Source organism: Belonocnema kinseyi, chromosome 5 (genome assembly GCF_010883055.1).
Source record: "Belonocnema kinseyi isolate 2016_QV_RU_SX_M_011 chromosome 5, B_treatae_v1, whole genome shotgun sequence".
In the NCBI taxonomy this organism is placed as follows: domain Eukaryota; kingdom Metazoa; phylum Arthropoda; class Insecta; order Hymenoptera; family Cynipidae; genus Belonocnema; species Belonocnema kinseyi.
Window position 1 is genome coordinate 2,363,738 of NC_046661.1, and position 18,167 is coordinate 2,381,904.

Here is an 18,167-nt window from a genome sequence, read left to right on the forward strand (position 1 = left end):
AGGTCTGGTGAATACGGTGGATGAGGAACCAATTCGAAGCCGATTTCATGCAATTTTGCTTGTGCAACTAAGCATGAATGAACAGGCGCATTGTCGTGATGACGACAATCGGTCCAATAATGATGAATTTGGCCCGGTGGAACCCACTGTTTTGCCTGTTGCGTTGACTCAGGAGTGTAGTAGTGGATCCAGGTTTCATCCATGGTTATGAATCGGCGCAAAAACTCGGTCGGCTTACGCGAAAATAATGCCAAATTCTGCTGGGAAGTTGTCACACGAATTCGTTTTTGGTCCACTGTGAACAAACGCGGCACCCATCGCGCGCAGAGCTTCTTCATGCCCAAAACTGAATGCTCTATATTGCCCACACGTTCCAATGATATGCCTACATCATTAGCTACCTCTCTCAATTTCACTTTGGGATCATTCAACATCATATCATGGATTTTTTCGACATTTTCTGGTGTAGTGACCTCTTTTGAGCGCCTAGATCGTTCAGCATCAACTGTGCGCGTACGGCCACAACGAAAATCGGTAAACCACTTATGAATCGTTCCAATAGACGGTGCAGAGTCCGGGTAATACTTATCCAGCTTGGCCTTGGTCTCGGATATCGTTTTCTTGCGAAGATAGTTGTGTTTGATCAAAAATTGAAACTCAGATTTTTCCATATTAAAAAAAACTCGGAGGTTGGTCGCTTCTCAGTGCTGTAACTTGTAAATGCGTAAACATAAATGGCTGAAGTTTTGACAGGCGTCATTTGAAGGATCAAGCTCGACGAAAATGGTTCACATTAGTGAATACTAATGCCATCTCTTAGAATTTTCAGGTACTTATCAGACTGCCTAGTAGTTTAAGGTGGAAAAATACTTTATTCATAGTTGTTACAAGTCAATAATACTCATTAAAATCATTAAACATTAATACTCATTAAAAATAATTGGAAGGGAATTTATGTAAGAAGATGTAAGATTTCAATTTAACAATAATGGTTCATTTAATAAAAACCTATTCTAAACTTTACAGTTCATTCCCTGACATATAAACTCTTCTATCGTAAAATTCTTTTTATATTTTATCAAATATAAGGAAATGAAGATAAACACACACAGTTCAGTACATTCTCCGATGTTATTTAATTTAAACTGGTAGATTTCTAATGCTTATCATTTAATTAAATTTATTGAATAAGTAAAACTTTATTTTTCTTGATTTGACTCTTTACAAGCAAAGAGTATCAAGTACGGATAAACCCGAGATATTATTGATCTTAAGGCAAAATTTTGAAGAAAATGAAACTGGAAGCTATATCGATACTTTTCTTTCCCAACTTACGCTCACACGGAATGAGATATCGTGTTAAAAATCTGGCACGCTAAATGGGAGGCACGAAGGAATGTGTCTCTGGTCCTAAATAATTAGTATTGTGAAAAAAATAATTTTTAATTACTAATTTGGAGAAAAGCTACCGTGCTGTAAAACCCTTCAGGCAATTTTCAATTTTGTCAAATGGCTAGTTTGTGAGGTTAATATTTATCAACGTGGGACAATACAACAAAAATCGCTCCGGAACATTCTACACAAATAATGCAAAAAGTAATGTATGCGCTTGAAATGCAAATAAACAATTTTGGTCTGACATACGTATCAGCTATGTCAGAGCAGCACTATCGCAGCGAGTAGACAACTTCGAACTTCTACGGGTCTGTGGGTAATACAGATTGCATGATTAACGATTCTGTGCCTTATCACAAACGGTCGTTTAATATTTATTAATATTTTCCGCGTTATTTAAACTTTTATTTTTAAATATGAGTGAAAAAATATTGATCTCAGGACTGCCTTTATCAGCTGGTACACTCGTTATATGACCTTAACTCTTTGTTAAAATTCTCTTATCATCATTTAAATTCTCGATGCAAAGAAGAAACAAGTCTTGATTCGAAACCAAGAGAGGGCTTGTTTCAAGGTGTAACATAAAGAAGACCAGCTCCGTTAAAAACTAGCATAGCTTGAAATATTTAAAACGAACTACTTGTAGTACTACAAGTTAGACCCAATGTAGTCTTAAAAATAGTCGTTAACGATAATATGGGCTAACATCAAACCACTGCATGGTTTACAAACTAGTTAAGAGTAAGATTTGTTTGTGTCGGTCTTCAGTTCTTCATTAATAAAAAGAATAAAACGAAATTATTGGAAAGTTAATTTTTTTCCAATAATTTCGTTTTATTCTTTTAATTAATGAAGACCGCAATACCTAAAAAAACAAATCTTATTCTTATTTACATTGATGGTCGAAAAAAGGATTGATTTGATTCTTATCAAATCTACTTATTAATCAACAAGGTCAGTAACGTTCTGGATACTATGGGCTATTTGGCGTACATCTCGAAGAAGTACGATCATACCACGAGGAAACACATCGGCAATTGTATTAACACCAGTAGAAGATTGGTTATTATTAAGGAACAACGTACGTTCTTAATTAAGTGTAAAAACAATGCCTTGTTTCCGACACACATACAAAATTTTATGAACAAGTGTAATTTGTATAATTTAAATCAAACTTTAATTTCAAAGTTTCATAACAAAAAAGTCAATTTCTAAACAAAGTGCTTAAAAATTGAAATTGAAAACACAGTGATAGAGATTAATAAACTGGGTAATTTTTCGAATTATTTAAAATATCGTGTAGAAAGATTTATCAATGATGGATCGATTAATAGGTTTTTTGAGTCACAAATACTGAGTTTAAATAATGTAAAGTATAAAAAGAGGCAAGAATGTATCAACCAGTTTAATTTACTGCAAAATAGGTTGTAAATACAGAAAAATCAATGTAGAGACTGCAACTTAAAAAAATGCTTCAAAAATATCTCAAATGTCGAAATCCCGGATGAGGTAGCTGAAACCTTAGCACTGGGTGAAGAATTTTTGTATTCCTCACAATGTCAAGAAGGTACCTATTAATAACATGGTTGCTAGTATAGAAAATTGTTTAAAAAATGTAGAGCAGGAAGATCAGAAACTTAGCATAAAAAAAGCAGTTACTTAATTAATCTCAAACCATAATCGAAATAATAACTTCAAGAACCTTGAGAAATCTTTTGATCTTGTTGACAATTTTCAACAGGCTAATAAAGGTTTCGTTTCTTTAAATGCAGATAAAGGCAAAATAATGGCAGCAGCTAATAGAGAAAATTATAACAAGACTGGAAAACATGCTCAACAATGATCATTTGTATAAAAAGATAAAAACCAGTCTTGTTCCAACAATAGAAGAAAAGTGTAATGATATAGCTATTCGATGGGGGAAAATGAGATGAAAAAATGAACAAACGGCATATAAATTGAAAACACATAATAGTACCAAAGCTTATACTTATTCTCTTCCAAAAGTGGACAAGCCGGATTTGAAATGCAGATTAATTGTTTCCACAATTGGTTCTCCTACCTATAACGTAGACAAATATATTCATAATGCTTTAAAACCAGTTCCAGGTAACACAGAATCCTTTGTTAGAAATAGATGGGATTTAAAGGATACTTTAAATAAAATTAAATTACCCTCAACACGTTCCTAAGTTTCATTGGAGATAGTTTTAATGTTTGGTAACGTTCCATTAGATCTAGCATTAGACTGCAACGAAGAAAAACTATTACGAGATAAAAATTTGACTAAAATAACAAAAAATGCATTTTCAGTCGTTACTAGAACTGTTTTCAATAACATGATTTTCTTTTTCAATCGAAAATATTATAAACAATTGAATGGTTGCCCTATAGGTTCACCATTGTCTCCTATAGTTTCAAATTTGGTTTTAGAAGATGTTGAAATAAGAGCTTTGAAAAAATTGAATCTTAAATCTATTTTATATCAAAGGTATGTAGATGATGTTTTTAGCTATTGTTCCTGCTGAAAAAATGGTTGATTTCATAAATACTTTTAACAATAGTGAAAACTCCATACAGTTTACATCTGAACTTGAAAATAATAATTCAATAAATTACCTTGAGTGCCAAATTACAAAAACAACTGAAGGTAAGATTGGTTTAAAAAAGCGCCATGGTCTGGTAGATATCTTAATTTTAATTCCCATCATTTATATTGTCAAAAGGTCGGCCTAGTAAAAGGTTTAATCGATAGATGCATCAAATTGAGTGATATTAGATTCAGGAAAGAAAAAGGGATCAAATTAAAATTACTTTTGTTCAAAATAATTATCCGCGTCCTTTGATAAACAATATCATTCGAGAACGAATTGATGAAATCTACAATGATTCCAGTAAGAAAAATAGCTGGGTTGACATGTACAAAAAATCGGATTGAAAAAGTAACGTTGCCGTATGTTCAAGGACTCTCTGAAAGGTTGCGAATATCGTTAAAAAAATTTCACATAAATATTTATTTTAGTATTCAAAACTCTCTTAAAAAAATTTGGCTCAATCCAAAAGGTATTGATAGTAAGGAAAATTTTCCTGGAATTGTATATCTCATTAAATGTAATTGTTGTGAAAAAGTTTATATTGGTGAAACAGGTAGAAGATTAAAAACTAGAGTTTCGGAACATAAAAGAGATTGTAGAGTTGGAAATTTCAATACAGGTCTTTCACAACATTGTTGGAAATTAAACCATTATTTTGATTTTGATTTTAACAATATTAAAATTCTTGCTAGAGAAAAAAATACATTTAAAAGACGCATGATAGAATCCATTTTTATAAACAAATATCACTTTATTTCGATTAACTTGTAGACAGAAATAATTAATGTCAACAAAATATGTCAAAGTATTATAAAATTTAAAAAAACCAAGTTAAAATTTCAGTTACTTTGGCGCGCTTTTCTCATTCGCGGTTACTTAAAAATGACGCCTTTATTCTGTATTCATGAATTTACCACCGTAATGTATGTCATTGCCTAGTATGCTATATGTTCGTCGGTGTTCAAAAACATTGTAAGGATTTTTCCGTCATTTTAGATGTAGTTTCTTTAAAAAACCTCCTCAGTTGTTATGAGGCTTTTCCATTATATGTTTTTTGTACATTTTAATTTAATTTGGTGTCACACGTCATTATTACTTTAAATAATTGACATTAAACTATTGACAGATGTTTGACTTCAAAATTAATATTCTTGGGTTTTTACAAGATAAAAAGCACAGATTCTTTGAAAAAGGCAAGCAGCTTACAAAAATAAATCTTACTCTTTTCTACATTGACGGTCGAAGAAACGATTGATTTGATTCTTATCAAATCTACTTATTATTAGAAATTAGTTGTTAGTCAGACAGTAGGCTAACATTAAGCTGCTGCATAATCTTAAAAATAGTATGTAGCCAGACTGTGGGCTTGCATCAAGTCACATTATAAATTTAAAAGAAGTGCTAAATATAACCTAAATAAAGCCTGTATTATAAATCAAATTACGCACAGAAAATAGTTTCTTTGAAATAAAGGAAACTTTCCTTTAATATATGCTAATTATTGAAAATATTATTATTTGTTTAAGTCTTTCAATTACGTCCTTTGTGCGCAACTATGGAAGCCTTTCTTTTAGAAACTTGACGCGCACGCTCCCTGAACGTCATACAAAATTGAGTCCCTGCTCCAATATTTGACACTTTCGTCCAGACAACTCCTTCTTTGACAGTATCTACGCCCAAATACGTAAAGATGCGCGTCTGTAGCTTATTCCATGATCTAGTTATTCTCTCGGCAAACAATTAAGAAACAGATAGATGCGACGACTATACGACGCGACTCGCTCAGCTCGCTCAGCTGTCGTGACTTCGCAAATCTTTGAAGTTCGCTATTCTAAAAGAATTTTAGAATATTAATATTATAATATTAATATTATAACCTCTAGAATATTCTAGAGGTCTAAAAGCTAGACCTTGAGAGCTCCAGCAAGCCTGATTGCCTTCTTATTTAGAGCCCGAATCTTGCTGCCTCTAGTCGAAGACCAAGTAGGGCTTGTTTGGAATACAAAAGACTAATGGTTAGCCATAATTAGGTTTTCTTTTAAACTGAAGACCCTTATGGCGAGATCGTCTACCGAGGGTGGGAAGAGGGATGAGGATGCTGAGAGATAAGGCTCGACACATTGAGAAAACTGCTTTCTTTCGTTTAAAATAGAATTTATTACCACCTACAGCGATAGTTGGGCCACCAGGCCGTAACCCAGGTATGACGGTCGGAAAGTCGTGAAGAAGATGGCCCTAAAAAGGGGCGCAGTAGGGCGGTCGGAGTCCTCCGTCGGGCAGGGGCGGTAGTGACAAGGTAAAAACGTCGACTGGTGTCCAGGGTAAACCGTCGGTGAAATTCGATGGCCAGGCGACTAACCCATATATCGGTGGGAAAATACACGCGAGAGAAAAACAGTGTTCTTCACAGGCGGATAGACCAAGACTGGCGCGAAACGTGCTGCCGCTTGGGACTTCAGGTCTCCTCGGGGAAATTCGACACACCTCGGGCGCGGCCAGGCAACCCTTGGTTGCAGGGCCGCTCCGAGCGCAAACAGAAGTAAGAATCATTTTTATTCCCAGTGCGTTTAGAGCTTGTCGGCATTTATGACTTTTGAACTGCGTCCCTCTATCAGAGATAAATTTCTGTGAATTTAGTAAAGGTGTTGATTATCACTAAGATGTGCTGACATCCGAATTTAGTTTCGGTTAATGGCCTAAAGAAATCAATTGATATAAGTTCTAGGGGTTCTTGAGAGAGCACTGGCTCTGCAGCGCCTGTGAGGCTTGCGTTGGAATTTTATTTCGTTGGCATGGGTCGTACGTGGCAATCGCTTGACGGGTGACTTTTGCCATTTTTGGTACATAAAAAGACGCTTTGAGTATTTTATATGTCTTCTCTGCCCCTGGGTGTCCATACGCAGCGTGACATTCCGATATGAGATCTTGTAGGATTTCTTTGGTTATGTATATTCGGTAGGCAATGCCATCAAAATGATATAGTGTATTATATAAATTGGTGTTAGGGGTTTGACCAGATGAAATAATAATTAAAGGAAGGTCTTGTAGTTTTTGTCTCCTGGCCGTAGCTTATGTTTATTGTGGTATTATTAAAACATGTTTCGAACGTTGACTCCGGACCTCATCAGTTTGTAAGAGTTAAAACCCATCATAGGAAAAGAGATAGAACGTAGATTCAAGGGTATTCATACACATAGATTTTTGGAGCTTTTTAAGATGTTTTGTAATATTGGAAACGCATTAAGTTTTCCATAAGAAGAATGTTATTTGATACAGTTATCTCCATGATCGACGTATTGTTTATTTTCATATAATTAAAGTTTGTGGGCCAACACTAAGACACTTCCGGGACCATGAAGACCATGAAGTATCTTCATGGTCTCGGAAGTGTCTATTAGTGTTGGCCTACAAACTTTAATTATATAAAAATAAACAATCCGTCGATCATGGAGATAACTGTATCAAATGACATTCTTCTTATGGAAAACCTAATGCGTTTCAAATATTACAAAACATTTTAAAAAGCTCCAAAAATCTATGTGTATGACTACCCTTGAATCTACGTTCTATCTCTTTTCCTATGTTGGGTTTTAACTCTTACAAACCAGTAGACAAAAACTACAAGACCTTCCTTTAATTGATATAGTGTATTGTTGATCATTTTTAAACGTAGTTCTTTTTCTGTTTCTAATTACACTTTTTGTTTGAGTTGTTCCAATTTTTTATTTTCTCGTAGTTTCTCTAGGATTGCTCGAATCAAGTGCTCTAGTTCGTTGGTCCACATGTAGCTTAGAGCGTTTATTACCACGCGTGTTTCACCACTATTTTTTTGTAGCTGTTTTCTTTTTGCAATCTGCTCAGAACATCCCCCATCACGTTTTCCTTTCCCGGAAGATGTTCAGTTTTTATGTCATAGCCTTGTATTGTGAGAATCCATCGAGTGAGACGTGCATTGACGAATTTACATGTTCTCAAAAAGTTAAGTGCGAGGTGGTCAGTTCGATTGATAATCGCGGCTCCATGTAGGTATGTTCTGAATGTTTGTAGCACCCATGCCTGCAGGTCGTTGAATTGATATAACATTGCACCGTGGGCCTAGTTACTGGCGTCAGTTTCCAGGTGATAATTCTCTTGGATCAGGAAAGTATAACATAGTTGACTCCCCAAAGAGTTGTTTATTTCTATCAAAACTTGTTTGAGCTTCATGATCCCATTCCCATGGTAGGCCCTTTTTTATTAGCTTGAAAACAGGCACAGTTTCTTCTGCGTACTTATCACTAAATTTTGAATAGAAATTTATCAATCCAAGAAAGCCTCTGAGTTGTTTCACGTTTCTTGGCACTGGAAAGGCTTGTATGTCCATAATCTTCTCAGGATCTGGTTTTATTATTTTCGTTATCAGAATGAACCCTAGAAGTTTAGTTTCTTCCTTGAAAAAATAGGATTTGCTGAGATTTAACGGACAATTTTTCTAAAATTTCATCAAGGTGTTCCAAATCTTGTGTGTTGTACTCAGATGTGATAAGAGTATCGTCTACAAAAGTGATGATGTATTCGCTTATTTCTTGTAATGCGTGGTTCAATCCTCGTACTAGGGCTGCGGTGCTCGTTTTGAGACCAAACGGGACTACTCTGAATTCATCATTTGCATTTCTGGAATAATATGTCTGCCGGCTCTGGACACTTCCAGTCCTCGATTAAGATCTCGTTAAGCTTCTGTGCATCCAGGTATAGGCGGATTGATCCGTCCTTTTTAATTACAGGGACGACGGGATTGATGTAAGGACTGTTCGATCTTTGAATAATCCCCATTTTTAACATTCTTTGCACTTCCTCGTCTAAGTTTTCACGGTGTGCCATTGGTATAGGGTAAGTTCGTCCTACGAAGGGTTGATTTTATTTTACTTTTAATACGTGCTCGATTTTGTTAATAATTCAGGCTCTCGCCGAAACCCCCTTTTATGTCTCCGTAGGATTTCTCCGAGTTTTCTTCTTTCTTCATTAGTGAGACTTACATTTTCGTTTATCTTCTCATGAATCTCCTCTTGTGTGACATTTAAAGGTAGGTCCTCGGCCAGCGTCAATTATTGTTTGTTTTGTATCTCCTCCCATTTAATGGAGTCTTCCTCTTCCGAATTTATGGTGCTAAGATTGTAATTTTTATTTTGTTTTTCTTTGTCTTCATCTTGTACAATACGAATTGCGGGCTGGCCCTGTAGATATCGGAAGGTGAGAGTTTTCGTAGCTAGATTTATATTGGCTTGGTGTTCGTCCAATATGTCGATTCCTATTATACAAGTCCTTAATAGGCGGGGCACGACAAGAAAAGCCATTTGTGTTAAGGTATTTGGCAATTGGACGTTAGCGTATATTTGCTTACTAAACCGTACCGCTTTGCCCCCCCCCCATCGGCCGTACAGCGGCCACACCTGACAATGGTAAGCTAGGATAGCGGCGGAATCTCTGTAAGTTACTACTGAGAAATTCTTCGGAGATACACGTGATCTTCGCCCCTGTGTCAATTAGCGCTTGCGTGACAATGCCTGCGACCTGTATGTTGGCTATGTAAAATTTTGACAGCGATTTCGGTATTGTTCCTGGGGTTTCTTCCAAGAGATCTGCACGTTTATTCGTTAAAACGTTCGTATAATATGTTGTTTCACGTGCCACGTCAATTTCCGCGTCTTTTCTCTATTGACGTGGTTCTTGCTCGTTTCCCTTGTCGAAAATCGCTTCATTATGTGGATATTGCGCGCTCTCACCGTCATTTGGTTGCTTGATTTCCATATGTTGTATATTGAATGAGGGCATATTCTGATTTTGCCGCCGTGAGTTCTTGTCTTGTGGGGCACGTTGCCCCCCAGAATTCAGGCTCTGTTTGGCACCTCCGTAGTTAGATCGATTTTCATTTTTTGTTGCGTCCATGGCCCTGTGTTTGACGGAATGAAGTTGCGTGGATTGCTGTTATTTTGCTGATTATTGCGCCAGTTCCCTTCATTGTTGCAATTATCCTCGCGCTGAGGATTCATTCGGTTCGTTTGCTTAACAAAACAGGTGTCTATACTATCAATCTTGTCAAATTCTTCTGGCAGCTCGATGAGTTGCTCGCATTTATTTATCCCTTTTCCAGTGATAGCATATATCATCTCGTCGCTGAAATGCCTGGCCAGTTTTCCTATAACCTCCCCTTGTTTGGGGACAGGTAATAAATTACTGATGTGCGCAATAATTTTTTTTGCATATTCAGCCCGGTATTTGTCTCTTCCTGCCTGGAAGTGTCCGAACTCCAGCTTCTTTTCAGGTTCATGCTGGGTGTGTTCATTCCAGTATCGAGCTTCTCGGAAAAGGTCTCGATATCGGTAACGTCCCCTTTTTATTACCAGTCACCAATCGCTGGGTGGTCCTGATAGGGATTTCTCTATTAGCTCTTCAGTGTCGCATAATCTTGAGCGAACCACCTCCCAATATTGTTTCAGTTGCTTGAGAGATCGCATCGGACTTCCCACGCCGTTTAATTAAGGTAACACGTACTTGGTAGGGGGTTTGACAGGCACCACGTGGTGCTGGTTTGAGATGTGAGGTTGTCGGTAATTCGCTCGGCAACTCTAGCGTAGGCGGTCTCTAATCGGTTGATCTGTATCTGCATTCGCAACTCACGTTCTTCCAAGCTCCGAGTTCGGTTGGTTGTCGCCTCCAAGGAACGGCCGATGCTTGTATCCAATGCCTTCATCCTCACTTGGAGAGTTATCTCTCTCTTTCTCTGTCACCTGTTGCTCGCAGTACTTCCTCTCCTCTGCCAGGATACGTTGAGTCCGTTTTTCAAGCTCCTTAAGGCGTTGGTTAATTACAGCCCACATTTGCTGGGAACTTGGCTCTGATTGTAATTGAGCAGAACCTCGTGTTTCTTCCATATTTTCGTTGACTCCACTTGGAAGGGTTGTATTCAACTCTTCTGACGTTTTACTTCACTGGGCGATTTTCTCGACAATCTTGACGCGCGTAGGTTATTTTTACTCATTTTATTTTCACGAGATTCTTTAGTTCATTCAAATACTGCGCACATGGGCTCATTTATTTCATTTAATTAAATCTATTGTTCAGTTTATATAAAAAGAGTTCTTTAATTGTTTTTCTTTATCATGGCACTTTTTAACGCGTGTCACTGCATTTTTGGTTTATTCATTCCACGGTCTAGTTGCCGTGAATTGTCGGAGAAATTCGAAATCGAGGGTTTCACTTTGCAGAACTATTTTTTATTTTACCATTCGGAGAGCCGTGTTCTGTCCACGAAACGTGAATCTCGATTCACTTTTGAACGTCACACTTTCGGTAAAGTTTTCGGTCTCTGTATATCTTTCTCTAAAGGAAATTTTAGTTCCTGTGATTACAGCTATCTGTGCATTACACTCCTGAATAATCGTATATTGTTCGTAGAAAACACTGGTCGCTGCACTCACGTGTGAATCGTTTTTAATTATTGCGAATTATTAAAGTATAAAGTCTTTTATTTACAAGAAAGTATTTTTCACCTACTTATTGAATCTGTATATTCGTTTACAAGTTCTAGATACTTTATAAGCGCATGTTTCTTGAACGTTCGGTGAGGCATCTATCGAGCCTTTCCATGCTCTTTTCTTCTTCTACTTCAATCTTCATTTTAGCAAGCACTTGATCTAATTCTACCATTGCTTGTGGCAAGTTCTTCTGACTTGTAAGATATTGCAAGTAAACCCTTTTAAAAATTTTATACCCTTTAAAGAAGGCCTCAACTAATTGATTTTTGTCTATTTTGATTTTACGCGTAAAATAGAAGAAACCTAACTTCTTTTTAGACTTACCTGTCCCACGTTTGGCGCCAATTGTAATTGCCAACTTTTACCGTTATTTAATTACGCAGCAATTAATTGCTCATGCAATTAATTTTTACAGTTTATTGCCTGACATCTAAACTTTTTGGTCGTAAAATATCGTTTTATACTTTACAAATTATAAGGAAATGAAGAGAAACACACAATTCAGTGCATTCTCTGATTTTATTTCATTTAAACTCGTAGATTTCTAATGCTAATCATTTAATTCAATTTATTGAATAAGTAAAACCTTATTTTTCTTCATTTGACTCTTTACACGTAAAGAGCATCATGCACGGATAAACCCGAGATATTATTGATATTAACGCTTTTTTAAAATTATCTCATCATCATTTAAATTCTCGATACAATAATCTCTTATCAAGCTTTGGTATTAGCTACACATCTCTACTCTTGTCTTGCTATTCCAGAAACAAAAGCTGGATTTTGAATTCACGTAAGAGACTTACTTCCTCGACTAGTGCCCAGGGAGAACACCAAGCCTATTTTTCTATGAATATCCCTTCTAATAATTAATGACTCAGTTTGGCCAGATAACCGACACTTCCTAGACTAGAGTTCGGGGAAAACCCCGAGTCTATTCTTCTGTGCGTTTTTATCCTTTGAAACTTACTTCAACCTCTGTAATGGCTACTTCCTCGTCTGGATTTCAAGGAGAACCTCGACTCTATACTTATGTGGTTATTACAGAGTATTTCAAAAAAGAAAGAATCGATTAAATTTTAAAAAGAATAAGGATAATGTATTTCTTAAATGTAGGGTTTCAACCCTCTTTCCCTTAATAAAAGAAAATTATCTAACACAACATTCAAAAATGCAGTTCATTCATAAAACTATCTTAGGTTGTCAACGGAGGATTATGGTCATAAATTGACAGTTTAACTGACAGGTGCTTATGGCACGGCACGAGGGACGCTTCCCTGTAACTTTTGAGTTGAGGCCCGAGAGGTAGAACAAGTCTCAGGTCCTAAGTTTCGAAACGCGAACAAAAGATCGACGACAGAAATGGCGCGGCGCGATAGAGAAAGAGAGAAAATGCTAATCAGTGTAGAGCAGATGCTCACTTTTTCTACTAGGAATCTAGAACTGAACTAGAAGATGAAATCTTGTAGTCACTCCTAGTATTTGGTCCAAGACCCTCGCGGTTCGTCTGCGAGTTTTACAACTCCGATTTTTCGTTCTGCCGGCCCTTTTATAGGACGTGTTGCTTCACTTCTGCCCCCTGCTTGTCTGGGTGGATGAGAGGGAGAAGCGGCAGGCTTGTGCAATAAGAATTCTCCCGAGTTCTGCAACATTTCGTGATATTCACTAGGGAGAATCTCGTGTTGCCTACTTGCAGGCTATACCCTGTAATAATAAGGAGACCGATTATGCTTTAGAAAGCTTCTTGAGTTTCGACTGCAGTAACTGTATATTTATTACGAGACTTAGACGTTTGAAGCCAATGCTCACAACGAAGGGTACATGCGCACTGTGATTTGCTATCATCGTTTCTCCTACAACTATGGGTAAGTAACACAGATTTAATTGCAATCATCAAATGATATAAAATATGCATATTGAATAATGTGACAGTATAATATCCGGTAACAAATTTCTTTATTTCACGAAAATTAACAAAAATGTAATCTAAATTTTCATTTTTTAAATTTCCAAAGCTTTCAATTGCACACTTCTCGTGGAAGACAATGAAATAGATAATCACAGTGCGCATGTCCCCTTCGTTGTCAGCATTGGCTTTAAACGCCTAAGTCTATCAGTAAAGGTACAGTTACCGCATCAATAGTCTGTTTGAAGGATTCTTTGGTATCTTTGCATAATTGGCACTTGTCAAGCACGTCTTGCACTAAGACGTGTTTGGGATAATTTCTGGTTCTGAATACTTGTCCTGAATCGCAATGGCCGATCCTTCTGTTTCTGAAAATAGGACGCTGTTTTCAACCAAATATTTGATGCCTTACAATCCACTTCATGTTAATCTGACGTTTAGGGGTGCTCGTCTGCGTCGACTTTCTGCCTCCATTTTGTTTCTAATTCCTCTATGATTTCTATCCTGATATTTAAAGGCTCCTCTGAGGTCAAGCGCAAGAGCGTGTAATCGAGATCCGCTTCACTGACGGTTTTGTAAAGCGCATCATCTCGTTTGCTGTTAAAATACTTTCTTGACTGTATAATTTGTGGCTTACACAGTTGATTAGCATCTATAATGCTCCTAACCCGCTCTTTGGTGGCCTGGTATAACTATACTTCCAGTCACCGTATTACTGTGGGGCATTTGATGCTCCGTCATTTTAATTCTTCAGAACCGATTCGGTGAAGGTGACATTAGTCGCCTGTGGATGTTTTTTTTAGAACTACTATTTGTCACTCCATAGGAATTTCAGTCGCCTACTTCCTAATGGTCTAGCAAGTTTCTTACAAGTCGACAGGTGTTTAGTAAACCCGACTTCTGAGCTGCATTTGTCTAGTCCGAATTCCATGTGGGTATCATTGGGAACCTGCTTTGTGACGTGGATCACTTGCTGCACGACCAAAATTCCTTTCAAAATGTTGCTAGAACCTGTGCCCTCAGCTTCAATAAAGTATTCGTTATCCACACCTTCCAGACAGAGTTTCATCAGCAGGAGGCTGCTCTTTTTGGCCAGTTAAATTCTGTTCCTTTATTCTTATAAGTAGGCACGAGTAAATAGTTGAGGTGGTTGGCTGCAAACTGCTAACGCCAGCCAAAGCTCACTTTTTTCTCAGCCCTAAGATGAGTATAGCTTAAGATGTCAAAGGCATTTTTGTTAAAATTGGATTTTCTAGTTTGTCTGCACGGGAATGTCCCGGTATATATAATCGGTAATAGACGCACTGTATAATAGGGGGACCTATAGCTTAAGGACCTCTAATTAGAAGACGAAGCACCTAAGCTAACTATTACATATGGAATTTCGTTGAAATATCGTTTTCAGTTCATAAGTGGAAAGGAAACAGTGCTATTTCTTGGGTTTCAGTTGCATATGACATTTTTGCAATTATTGATCAGTGTATTTTACATTTGCGTTTTCGCCATCTGACTGAAAGAATATAATGTCTCAGAGTTCTTGTTGGCATGACATTATAATATCAATGCAAAGTTGTAATGTTATATTGTGTGTAGAGCAGGGACTGAGAGCATTTCTTCGGTTCGAAGTGTTATTACTTTTCATTTAAGACTGAACAGAAATATATTTTTTCATGAATAACTCTATGGTAAATGAGCATGAAAAAGATTCAAAATTACAAAACCAGACTTCAAAACTACCTCCCTTCTCGGCTGATTGGAAACAAGAAATAATAATTGAAGAAAAGATAGATGATAAAGTCAACCAAAATCTTTCAAATTCATAGTTTTTTTGTTCAGAATAAAAATATTTAGTTAAAAATAAATTCTGTTACTGGAAAATTAATTATGTTAGTTCAAAATACACCTATTTCATAAAAAGTGGACTATTTTCTTAAAAATTATATTTTTTTTTTAGTTTGAAATTATTTAATTATTCAATTATTTGGCTTAATATTCGACTTTTTGTTTAATAATTAAATTATTTGGCTAAAAATTAATCTATTGTGTTGAAAATTAATTTGTTTGTAAACAATTAATTTTTTAATGTAAAAATTTTATTAATTCTGCTGATAATTCTCCTTTTTCTTCAAAAATTTATTCTCTCTTGGAAAATTAACCTTCTGGTAGAAAATATGTCAATATGTTTTAGGAAGTTGTTTCTTTAGTACATAATTCACGTCTGGGGTTAAAAGATTAACTACTTCATAAAAATACTTGTTTTTGGGTAAAAAATTAATTGCTTCAACGAAAATTGGTTATTTTTTTAAACTGAAACTTACATTATTTCAGTTATAACTTCACCACTTTAGTTACAAAATGCTATGTTTTTTTTAAGAAACTGGTTTTTTGGGTTTAACATTTTTTTCATATATATATTTTCATATATATATTTTCATATATATATTTTCATATATATTAATGATTAATAGTTTACAAGGAGAGAGAGAGAGAGAGAGAGAGAGAGAGAGAGAGAGAGATGTTACTTTTTTACTCAGTGAAAGCAGTCGAACAATTTCTTCCAAGAATTGCAAAATGTCAACGGTGCAATTAGCAACGGTGTAATGTATAACATTTGTGATTCGTTATTATATTCGGTGTTGAAAAGGAGGGTTTTCCAGAAGTGATAAGAGAATTAAACTTCTTTTAGTACCTTAAGACTTCAAATGAAAAAATTATGAAGCATAATATTTTTGGTCTGGAATTTAGCGATTTTTTGACAATTTATTACATTTTTTATTATGTTAGATTCTGGAAGAGATAAGGTAATTGAACTTTTTTTAGCATCTTTGGACATCAACTGGAACACTAAATGTTATAATCAACACTAACATTTTGGGTCTCGCGCAAAACAAATTTTGTGTACATTCCTTTTTTTCAGCGTTGCAAACTTTAGTGAGGTCTGAAATATAGAGTATGTTTTATTACTTATACTTCGGCAGCTACTAACACTTTCGTATGCGCTAATAGGTCCCCGAGATTACTCTTTTTTAAACAGTCAAAAAGACCAATGTTTACGAATCTCTTGCGTAGGTTTTCGATATGTGGGTCAATTTTCGTTTAAAATTGTCTAAAAACAATTTCATTATTTACAGACAAAAAATGTATAAAATAATTTTTAAAATGGCTGACCAAAAATAAAAGGTCTTTGCATCTTGCTCTTTTTTCGTAAAACGAACCGTTTGCAATGTAAAGCATTATCAACAAATGATTTTTTTTAACAAAACTGCCTTATTTGTACAGTGTTACTTCGAAATCTAATTCAGAAAAATTTAAAACTTGTACACTGTCTATATCAAAGATAGATCTCTTAAAAAGAAAAAGAAATCTTTCGATCGAATAAAAACTTCTCTCCTTAAATTGTTATTAAAAAATTGTTATTTTTAAGAGGAAACCGTTTAGACTCTTTATTTATCAATAAAAAATCAACCAGTGTCATAATATTGCTTCAAATTATTGCGAAAGCTTTATCTAGCATTATTAACATAATTTGTTGTTCATAATTTCTTTAGCTAAAATGTTTATAACAATTGATATAAATAATGACCATCAATTACCAGAATTGATTTCAATTTTTTTAATTAATCCTTGCCACATGATTGAACTTTTCACTCTCTCTATATTTTCTCGTACGACGAGCCATTATTTATTTATGGCCTTAAAAACAATGTATTCTTTATAAACACACCCTCCCCTAAAAGTCACAATTTTCAAGTTATTAGTGATTACCTTTTTGTATATCCTTAATTTTACCATAAAGAATGTAATCATCTTCGGTAGCACTTTCGATATCTGACGCTTATTGTTTATAACTACTGTTAGTAACGAAAAAGCTCCGTTAAGAAAATCGATTTTTTTCATTGTTTTAATAATCTATGGTCCAAATAAAACTTTGAACTACCGTGTTATTTTCTCGTACGACCGGGAATTATTTATTTATGGCTTTATAAACAATATATTTTTTATAGACACACCCTCCCATAAAAGCCACAATTTTCAAGTTACTAGCAATTACCTTTTTTAATATACCTAAATTTTACCATAAGGAATGTAATTATCTTGTGTAGCGTTTTTAATATCTGACCCTTATTGTTTACAACTATTGTTATTAACAAACAGTCTCAATTAAGAAAATCGGTTTTTTCTTAATTTTGTATTAATCTATTGCACGAAATGAAACTTTTCACCATAAGTAAATAATGACTGGTCGTACTAAAAAATATCACGAAAGTGAAAAGTTTTACTTCATGTCATAAATTAATTTAAAAAATTAAGAAGTCGATTTTCTTAATTGAGCTTTTTAATTAATACCAATAGGGTTTTTTGCAGGAGGGGCTTCGATTTTTTCCAAAAAGGGGTTTCGGATTTATGTATAGGCAAAGAGTGGGGGAAAAGGGAATTGAATAATGAAAAAACTTAGCTTCGGGGGCCCAAGCGTCGCCCCTGGCTACACCACTGTTTTCGGCAAGGCTGGCGAAGCTCGCGGCAAGCTTCTTCAATGCAAAGGATTTGAGCAGTGTAAAGCATATTTTTAGTTTAGATTGGAAAATCCCAATCATAGGGAAATAAAAAGAAGTAGAAACGTATTGAGGCGGTTAATATTTTCTGATACGTGCAAGAAACTTATATTTTCTGAAAATATAAAAATTTACGAAAATAAAAATTGCTTTATTACAAATTTCTTAACGCGAAAAGAAGAGGCCAATTTAAATTGATTCCAAA

General features: G+C 35.4%; 1 protein-coding gene across 2 annotated transcripts in view; it reads left to right on the forward strand.

The window, feature by feature from the left end:
• LOC117172318 (coatomer subunit beta) overlaps positions 1 to 18,167 on the forward strand; it is a 135,305-nt gene that overhangs the window by 29,324 nt on the left and 87,814 nt on the right. The gene's annotated exons all lie outside the window — the stretch shown is intronic.